The sequence below is a fragment of the Takifugu flavidus genome, unplaced genomic scaffold (genome assembly GCF_003711565.1).
Source record: "Takifugu flavidus isolate HTHZ2018 unplaced genomic scaffold, ASM371156v2 ctg304, whole genome shotgun sequence".
Lineage (NCBI taxonomy): Eukaryota > Metazoa > Chordata > Actinopteri > Tetraodontiformes > Tetraodontidae > Takifugu > Takifugu flavidus.
Window position 1 is genome coordinate 5,001 of NW_026621942.1, and position 11,334 is coordinate 16,334.

The following is an 11,334-nucleotide window of genomic DNA, read 5'->3' on the forward strand; positions in this document are numbered from 1 at the left end:
GTCGGGCTCTCCCGCAGCACCGCCATCAGGCAGATCATCAGCAGGCTGCCGCTCTTCACCAGCAGCCACATCCAGCAGGTGAGCAGAGGAACCTCCAGAGGAACCTCCAGAGGAGCCTCCAGAGGAGCCTCCAGAGGAACCTCTAGAGGAACCTCCAGAGGAGCCTCCAGAGGAGCCCCAGAGGAGCCTCCAGAGGAGCCTCCGGAGGAGCCTCCAGAGGAGCCTCCGGAGGAGCCTCCAGAGGAGGAGCCTTCAGAGGAACCTCCAGAGGAGCCTTCGGAGGAGCCTCCAGAGGAACCTCTAGAGGAACCTCCAGAGGAGCCTCCAGAGGAGCCTCCAGAGGAGCCTCCAGAGGAGCCTCCAGAGGAGCCTCCGGAGGAGCCTCCGGAGGAGCCTCCGGAGGAACCTCCGGAGGAGCCTCCGGAGGACCTCCGGAGGAGCCTCCGGAGGAACCTCCGGAGGAGCCTCCGGAGGTTCCTCTGGAGCCTCCGGAGGAGGAGCCTCCAGAGGAACTCCAGAGGAGCCTCCAGAGAACCTCCGGAGGTTCCTCCAGAGGAGCCTCCGGAGGTTCCTCCGGAGGAGCAGCAGGACTCAGGTGCTTCTGCCGTCTTCTCTCTGTCCAGCTGATGAAGGAGCCGGTGCTGCAGGACAAGCGGAGCGAGCACGCCCGGTTCTGCCGCTACGCGGCCGAGCTGATGGAGCGGGTCTCGGGGAAGCCCCTCCTGGTGGGCTCGGACATCTCGCTGGCGCGGCTGCAGAGGGCCAACGTGGTGGCTCAGACACGCATCACCTTCTCCGAGAGGGAGCTGCTCATGCTCATCAGGAGCCACCTGGTGGCCAAAGGCCTTCACCACACCGCCCACACGCTCGTTAAGGAGGCTAATTTGTCAGCGACCTCGCTGTGCGGCCCCCCCACCCCCTCCACCCCCCCCCCCTCAGGGAATCCCAGGATCTGCAGGTCGGCCGGTGGGATCACAGCGCGTGCTGCCGGACAGGCCGGAGCCTCTCCTGTGTCCTCGGTCTCCGCCTCCCCATCTTCTCGCCCCCTCATCGGCGCCCACCCCCCCCTCCTCCTGCACCCCCCCTCCCCCCCCCCATCGTCACGGACCTCCGGTGCAGAATTCACATCCGGTGGGTCGGATCCTGTTCTCACGGGAGCGTCCCGCGGTCCATCCCAACTCGGGGAAGAAGCTCCGGGCACTGAAGCAGAAGTCTGACCACGGCGCCTTCATCCAGGTGAGTCACGCCCCCATCCAGGCGAGCCACGCCCCCACCCAGGTGAGCCACGCCCCCATCCAGGCGAGCCACGCCCCCATCCAGGCGAGCCACGCCCCCGGGGCGGATCCCTTTGACCTGATCTTCTGCGTGTGCTCAGACTCCAGCCATGAAGAAGCAGCCGGAGCTGCAGCTGCGCCCCCCCCCCAGCCTGGACGGCATCATCACCGAGTACCTGAGGGAGCAGCACGCCCGCTGCCCCAACCCCGTCACCACCTGCCCCCCCTTCTCCCTCTACACCCCCCACCGCTGCCCTGAGCCCAGGCAGAGGAGCCAGGCCTCGTCCAACTTCACCGCCCGCCTGGGGGCCCGGTCCTGCACCCCAGATATGGCGGCGTGGACCGCGGCTGTCTGGACAGACACCTGATATTCAGCAGGTCGGCACCAGCTCCCGAGGGTCTTTGGGTCTGTCCCTCGTCCATGTTCACGCCTTTATTTTGTGAAACGCTCTCAGGTTCCGCCCGATGACGGTCCTCCACGAGGGCGACGGAGACGAGAGCGGCTTCACCTGCTGTGCCTTTGGAGCCCGCGAGCGTTTCCTGATGCTGGGAACCTGCTTTGGACGCCTGAACTTGTTCGACGTGTCTTCGGGGGAGAAGGTGGCCGACTACAACTGCCACACCTCGGCCATCACGCACCTGGAGCCGTCCAGGGTGGGTCCCATGGTTCCAAGCTCCTGGTCCATCAAGCCCCGAGGCCGCCGCACCAGGACCCTGGACAGGGTTTGAGCCCTTCTGATTCTGGTCCTAACGGTGGGTCTCTCATGGTTCTTCCAGGACGGGAAGCTGCTGCTCACCTCTGCGTCCTGGAGTTTCCCTCTGTCTGCGCTCTGGAACATGGACGGAGCCTTGAGCAAGAAGTAAAGTGTCTTTGGTCCGCGTGGACTCGTCCCAGTGATTCTGCTGTTTTCAGCCTTTCTTTCGCTTCCCAGGCTCTCGTTTGTAGATGAACATTACGTGGAGTTCAGTAAACTGGCTCAGGACCGAGTCATCGGCACCAAGGACGAAGTGGCTCACGTGGGTTCCTCTCGGGTTCTGCTGCGTCTGGGCGGCCGTCCCCGCTCTCATGTCCTCCGCCTTCACCCTCAGGACAACTGATCTTTCTCCTCATGGCTGTTGTTGCAGATCTACGACATCCAGACGGGTCAGAAGACGCTGACCCTGAACGAGCCCGTCCTGGCCAACAACTACAAGCGCAACTGCGCGACCTTTAACCCCAGCGATGACCTGGTGCTGAACGACGGCGTGCTGTGGGACGTCCGGGCCTCCAGCGCCATCCACAAGTTCGACAAATTCAACATGAACATCAGTGGCGTGTTCCACCCCAACGGTCTGGAGGTGGTCATCAACACGGAGATCGTATCCAGCCTGACAGGAACAGGCCTAAACCTGCTCCGGGTCTGTAGAGAAACTCGCTGTGTCATGATTCAGCCTTGACTGCTGCCTCCAGTGGGACCTGAGGACCTTCCACCTGCTGCGCACCGTCCCAGCCCTGGACCAGTGCCGGCTGGTCTTCAACAGCAACGCCACCGTCATGTACGGAGGTATGTGGAGGATCACTGCTGATCACTGATCACTGCTGATCACTGATCACTGCTGATCACTGCTGATCACAGCTGCTGATCACTGCTGATCACTGCTGATCACTGCTGCTGATCACTGCTGATCACTGCTGATCACAGCTGCTGATCACTGCTGATCACTGCTGCTGATCACTATTGATCACTACTGATCACTACTGATCACTGCTGATCACTGCTGATCTCTACTGATCACTGCTGATCACTGCTGATCTCTACTGATCACTACTGATCACTGCTGATCTCTACTGATCACTGCTGATCTCTACTGATCACTGCTGATCACTGCTGATCTCTACTGATCACTGCTGATCTCTACTGATCACTGCTGCTGATCACTACTGATCACTGCTGATCACTGCTGATCACTGCTGCTGATCACTGCTGCTGATCACTGCTGATCTCTACTGATCACTACTGATCACTGCTGATCTCTACTGATCACTGCTGATCACTGCTGATCTCTACTGATCACTGCTGATCTCTACTGATCACTGCTGCTGATCACTACTGATCACTGCTGATCACTGCTGATCTCTACTGATCACTGCTGATCACTATTGATCACTGCTGATCACTGCTTCCTCACCGTTCTCCTGGTTCCCAGCGATGCTGCAGGCCGATGATGAGACGACGCCACGGAGCAGCAGGTGAAGAGCCCCTTCGGCTCCTCCTTCAGGACCTTCGATGCCACGGACTACCGGCCCATTGGTAGAGTCACTTCCTGTTGATTAATGAGAGGAGGATCAGGCCTCAACATCTCGTTTCCTGCAGCCACGGTGGACGTGAAGAAGAACATCTTTGACCTCTGCACCGACAGCAGGGACTGTTACCTGGCCGTGATCGAGGTAGGCTCCGCCCCTCCGCAGATGAGCTCCGCCTTCATCCTCCAGCAGGTTCTGAAGCGTTCCGTCTCTTTCCTGCAGAACCAGGACACGACGAGCATGGACACGGTGTGTCGGCTCTACGAAGTGGGCCGGCAGAAACTGGCCGAAGAGGGAGACGAGGAGGTGAGACGGAGCAGCCGCCCTATGTTGGTCCCTGGACCAAAGGAAGATCAAAGGAAGGCTGGGAATGATCAGGGAATTCCACGGACTTCCTCAACTTTAACTCCAACACTTCAGGGTTGGAAGAGTTCGGTCCGTTTAAAAGAACCGTTGGTCTGCTGCTGCTGAAGGGTGGTGTTTGTGTCCTGGACCGGTGGATCCTTCTGGACCGGAGGATCCTTACTGGACCGGTGGATCCTCCTGGACCGGTGGATCCTTCTGGACCGGTGGATCCTTACTGGACCGGAGGATCCTCCTGGACCGGTGGATCCTTGGTGCTGGCTTTGGTTCCTCCTTTCACTCTGGTCTTCACGCCATCGTTCCTCTTCTGTGGTTCCAGGACGATGAAGACCAGGACGACGATGAGGACGATTCCTCGGACACGGACGACGACGACGAGGACGAGGACTTCGATGTGGACACGGATCCTCTGATGATGGAGCTGCAGAACTCCGACGGAGACGAGGAGCAGCCGGCGGAGGAGGAGGTGCTGAGTCATGGTTCTGTTCGAGGAAGTGGGAGGAGCCTTTTCTCGTGGGGGGGCGTGTTTTCAGACGTGAGAAACGTTTGATCTGTCTTTGTCCCCCAGATGGCCCGACTGGTGAGCAGCGAGGACGAGGACGAGGACGAGGTGGTCTCTGTAGACCTGGACCTGTCAGAGGGAAGTGACAGCGGATCGGACCTGTCTGACCCAGACTGTGAGTGAAAGCTGCCTCTCTTCAGCTGTCTGTTGCCACGGTGACCGCTCCATGGCTGGAGCACGTCTTGAGCAACAGCCCATAATAGTTGAGTGTTTTCCGGTTGCAGTCGTCTGATGCTCGTCTCCGTGTTCTCAGTGGAGTTCCTCCTGTGACACCTGATCAGCAACCACACCTGTGTCTGTCGCCATCGGTGACGCACCTGGAGATGTCCCCCACTGATGATGTCAGGACACGGGTCAGGGGTCAGGACACAGGACAGGGGTCGGGACACAGGACAGGGGTCGGGACAGGGGTCAGGGGTCAGGACATGGGTCGGGAGTCAGGACAGGGGTCAGGACACGGGTCAGGGGTCAGGACAGGGGTCAGGACAGGGGTCAGGACACAGGACAGGGGTCGGGACAGGGGTCAGGGGTCAGACATGGGTCAGGGGTCAGGACAGGGGTCGGGACAGGGGTCAGGGGTCAGGACACAGGTCGGGACAGGGGTCGGGAGTCAGGACAGGGGTCGGGAGTCAGGACACGGGTCAGGGGTCAGGACAGGGGTCAGGAGTCAGGACAGGGGTCAGGACACAGGTCGGGACAGGGGTCAGGACTTGGGTCAGGACAGGAGTCAGGACAGGGGTCAGGACGGGTCAGGACAGGAGTCAGGACAGGGGTCGGGGGTCAGGACAGGGGTCAGGACAGGGGTTAGGGGTCGGGACACAGGACAGGGGTCAGGAATCAGGACAGGGGACAGGAGTCAGGACACGGGTCGGGTCAGGACACAGGTCAGGGGTCAGGACACGGGTCGGGACAGGGGTCAGGACTTGGGTCAGGACAGGAGTCAGGACAGGGGTCGGGGGTCAGGACAGGGGTCAGGACACAGGTCAGGGGTCAGGACACGGGTCGGGTCAGGGGTCCAGGTTTTTATTCAGCTCAGGTCAAACTCAGGTTTCAGGTTTTTCTAGTTTCTTCTTCCGTCAAACTTCAGGCTAACAGCAGCAGGTCGCCCCCTGGTGGCCGCTCGGATGATGACATCTGTTTATTTTCTCCTTTTGAAATGTTTTTATTTTATTGTGAGATTTTCTTTTATATTTTTCCGAATTTTGACTTTGAATTCAGATTTGTGACATGTGACTTCTCCGTCGTGTTGTCCTGGACCTTCGTACGCGCACGTGCACGTGCACACGTTTTCCTCCCGTGTTGCTGCTGCTGTAAAAAGGAAATTGTTTAATAAGTTAAAGTTTCAGACTTTTTCAGAGCCTTAAATCTGCAGTTTCACAGCAGATTATAGTTTTCACTTGTGAATAAAATGTTTCAGGAAATCAAGTTTTATTCATTAAAAAGATCTTTTTCCAAACGAATGCATTTATTCACTCTTTCTGGAACTCGGTCGCACTTTTAAAAACTAGTTTGTTAAAAATTTGACACGTGTTTCGTGGTTTTCAACCTTCAGACGTTTGTAACCTGTCAAATTACACTTGATTTTGACAGGAAAACAAGTCAAGTTGTTCAACTTAGCTTAGCATTTACCTTTTCTTTACAGTTTTAAGGCTGTGCCGAAAATATACCAAGGTAATTTGTTTATCTTTTACTGTAACCCATTGATCCATTAGCTAGATTAGATTAGCTCACTGTGGCTAGCTAACGTTAGCTTTGACATTGGCCATCTTGGTATTTAAAATTGACTTTTGCTTCAATGTTTGCGGTATCGGCTGAAATCACCATAGTTACCGACAGACGCGCAGTGCAGCAACAACTTTGTCCACGCGGCGGCGCCAAAGGACCAATGAGTTGGTTCACGTTGTCGCTAGGTGATGACGTCACTGCGAATCATGTCAGGTCGCGTGTGTCCAAAGTGAACTGTGTGGTCGAGAAAGACGGCATCCCGCACAGCCAAACACGCACACGCACTGGCGCGCGCACAGACACACACAGAGCCGCGCAACTGGCGCGCGCGCGTGTCAGTGAGCCGCAACGACGCTGAACATGGCAGATGACGTAACCTTGGTGCGCTTGATAGCCTTTAAAGATCAGGTGGCGCGCTGGACCCCACGCGCACACGCACACTCCCCGCGCTCTCCCGCCCACGGACGCGGGACGGAGCTCTCGACAACTTTGTCGGTTGCGGCGGAGTCATCGCGGGCGACGCGGCGGCTGCGCGGAGCGGATTCCTGCGGGGACCCGGAGCGGATTCCTGCGGCTCCACCAGGCTTCCTCCGCGGGCGGCGGGTCCGCTCCTCCCGGCGGGGATGGAGGTCGCGGGCAGGATGTGAGCGGCTCCTCGGTTAAACTGCACCCGGCTCCGCTCCGCTCCGCTCCGGAGCTGCTCCGGGGCTTCAGCCCGGACCTTCTCATCATGTGGACGCCGACGGAGGAAGAGAAGATCGGAGTTGGTGAGTCGACCTTGATTCTTCTGGTCCAAACTTTTATCATTTTAAACGGAACCACTTTAAATCGCGAGGGAACATTTTGACTGATGCTCCAGCTGATCTGGGTCCGGATGGAGGAAAGTTCTGCTTGAGGCTCCATCTTGGTCTTTTCATGTTGAATCACAGTAACATGAAGCCAGTTTACTGGACTTCTGAGCCTGGACCTTCATCATCATCATCATCATCATCACCTTCATCATCACCATCATCATGATCATCATTAACATCACCTTCATCATCACACCTTCATCACCACCACCTTCATCATCACCATCATCATCACCACCTTCATCATCACCACCATCAGCACCACCTTCATCATCAGCATCATCATCATCACCTTCATCATCACCATCATCATGATCATCATTAACATCACCTTCATCAGCACCACCTTCATCATCACCACCATCATCACCACCACCATCATCATCATCATCACCACCATCATCATCATCATCACCACCTTCATCATCACCACCTTCATCACCACCACTTTCATCATCACCACCACCTTCATCATCACCATCATCATCACCACCTTCATCACCACCACTTTCATCATCACCACCACCTTCATCATCACCATCATCATCACCATCTTCATCACCATCACCACCATCATCATCACCACCACCTTCATCATCATCACCACCATCTTCATCATCATCATCACCACCATCTTCATCATCATCATCACCACCATCTTCATCACCACCATCATCACCTTCATCATCACCACCTTTATCATCATCACCATCATCATCATCATCATCACCTTCATCATCACCACCGGCATCATCACCATCTTCATCACCATCACCACCATCATCATCACCTTCATCATCATCATCATCACCACCATCATCATCATCACCTTCATCATCACCACCACCATCATCATCATCACCATCATCACCACCATCACCATCATCTTCATCAACCTTCATCATCACATCACCACCACCATCATCATCACCTTCATCATCACCACCATCACCTTCATCATCACACCATCATCACCATCACCACCATCATCATCATCACCTTCATCATCATCACCATCATCTTCATCACCTTCATCATCATCACCACCACCTTCATCATGGCTGTGGTAGAACAGAAGCAGCTCGGGGGCGGAGCTAACCCTAAGTCCATCACAGGTGTCTCTGGGACAGGGGCATTGTGGGTAGTGTAGTTCTTTGCTATTGTCACAAACCGTTTGTTTTAAACCTGAACGTGCTGCTGATGTTGGGACGAAGCAGCGATGATGAAGCAACGATGATGAAGCAGCGATGATGAAGCAGCGATGATGAAGCAGCGATGACGAAGCAGCGATGATGAAGCAGCGATGATGCTGAGCTGAGGGAGTGGAGGGTTCTGATTGGCTGAGACTCAGTCACATGACTGAACCTTCACTGCTGAAGAACCTTCAGAGGTGGATCATCAGGAACACAGGAACCTTTGAAAGGAGCCTCCAGACCAGCCAGCTGAGCGCTTGTGTGGTTCCTGCTGGATGAAGCTCTGCATACCAAGATGGAGAGCAAGGCCACGCTGGAGAGCCCGGTCAGGCTGAGAGGAGCCAGGAGAGCAGAGCCGCCATTCAGCAGCATCAATGCAGCTTTGTGGCTGCAGCAGCTGATGAATGGAGACACACAGGGACACACACAGAGACACACAGGGACACACACAGGGACACACACAGACACACACAGGGACACACAGGGACACACACAGGGACACACACAGAGACACACAGGACACACACAGGACACACACAGACACACACAGAGACACACACAGGGACACACACAGGACACACACAGGCACACACACACACACTGACACACACACAACACACACACACACACTGGCACTGACACACACAGGCACACACACATACACTGACACACAGTGACACACACACACACTGGCACACACACTGACACACACACACACACTGACACACACAGGCACACACACACACACTGACACACACACAGACACACACACACACACTGACACACACTGACACACACACAGACACACACACATACACTGACACACCACAGTGACACACACACACACACTGGCACACACACTGACACACACAGTGACACACACACACACACACTGGCACACACACTGACACTGACACACACAGGCACACACACATACACTGACACACACAGTGACACACACACACACACTGGCACACACACTGACACACACACTGACACACACACACACAGTGACACACACACACACGCACACACAGTGACACTCACACACACTCACACTCCTACAGGCTCAGGACCATCAGGATGATCAGATCAGCGTTTAGCTAGCGTTAGCCGCATGCTGTTGCTAACTGTTAGCTTGTGTTTAGCGGCGCTGGTGCCTGATGGTTGATGATGATGATGATGATGGTTCCTTCATCCTTCTTGTCAGTTGAAGCTGCACCTCACGTTCATGTTGACCATCCCTCTGACTGGCCACATGTTTATCATGTTGCCATGGCAACTGTACCTGACTGCACTTCCTGCTCCATCAGAGAAGATCTCAGCTGATCCTCTCAGGGTCGTGGAGAAGCTCACGGCTATATTTAGGACCACCGTCGGATGAGTGTCCTGAGAATCCTGAATAATTAATGAAAACCTGAAAGACTAATGGAACACACACACACACACACACCCACACACACACACACCCACACGCACACACCCACACCCACACACCACACACACACACACACACACTGAAACAACAGCAGCTGTTTAAGCCTCTCTAATGAAAGCTTAGCCCAGTGCTCCAGTTTGGGCAGGAACAGCAAGATGGACCATCTGGACACCAGTGACTGAACTGGAGGACAGACAGAGGGAAGACACACACACACACTGGCACACACACAGAGATACATACACACACAGACACACACTGGCACACACACCACACACTGGCACACACACACACACTGGCACACACACACACACACACACTGGCACATGCACACACACACTGGCACACACACAGACACACACACACACTGGCACACGCACACACACACACACACCACTGGCACACACACACACACACACACACTGACACACCACACACACACACTGGCACACACACACGCACACACACACACTGGCACACGCACAGACACACACAGAGATACATACACACACAGACACACACACACGCACACACACACACTGGCACACACACACACAGATACATACACACACAGACACACACAGAGATACATACACACACAGACACACACACAGATACATACACACACAAACACACACAGATACATACACACACAAACACACACAGATACATACACACAGACCACACACACACAGATACATACACACAGACACACACACACACAGATACATACACACACAGACACACACACAACACACACACAACACACACACCAGATACATACCCACACACACAGATACATACACACACACACACAGACACACACACTCACACACTGGGCACACCCCAACGCACACACACACACTGGCACACGCACAGACACACAGATACATACACCCCCCCACACACACACACAGATACATACACCCCCCCACACACACACACAGATACATACACCCCCCCACACACACACAGAGATACATACACACACACACACACACACACTCAGATGTCCCACCACCGTCTGGCCGACCTGCTGTCCCACATTAGTACTGATGTGAGAGAGAGTGTGTGTGTGTGGGGGGGGGTACACATGGACCAATGTACACATATTCTGCCACAAATGAGGGCAGGGATTCAAACTAGCACCCTTCCAGTGATATTCCCTCCTTTGTGAGCAGTCGTGCTGCAGAGCTGCAGATGTTGGCAGATGTTGGCAGATGTTGGCCTGGTTACAGGAGCAGCTGATGCCAGAGGTGAACTCTGACCCTTTAAATGTTTGAGTGAAATCTGCTGCTGGACGCTGAGGACACGTCCAGGAGGGTGTGTGTGGGTGGGTGTGGGTGTGTGTGTGTGTGTGTGAGGGTTGTGTGTGTGTGGGTGGGTGGGTGTGAGGGTGAGGGTGTGTGTGTGTGTGTGAGGGTGTGTGGTGAGGGTGTGTGTGTCTGTGGGTGGGTGGGGGTTAGGGTGAGGGTGTGTGTGAGGGTGGGTGTGTGAGGGTGTGTGTGGGTGGGTGTGGGGTGTGGGTGTGTGTGTGTGAGGGTGTGGGTGTTGTGAGGGTGTGTGTGTGTGTGGGTGGGTGGGTGTGAGGGTGAGGGTGTGTGTGTGAGGTGTGTGTGAGGGTGGGTGGGTGTGTGGGTGTGG

General features: G+C 55.3%; 1 pseudogene; it reads left to right on the plus strand.

The window, feature by feature from the left end:
• Positions 1-5,939, plus strand: part of LOC130520205 (DDB1- and CUL4-associated factor 1-like) — a 10,824-nt pseudogene extending 4,885 nt beyond the window's left edge.
• Positions 5,940-11,334: the final 5,395 nt, after the last annotated feature.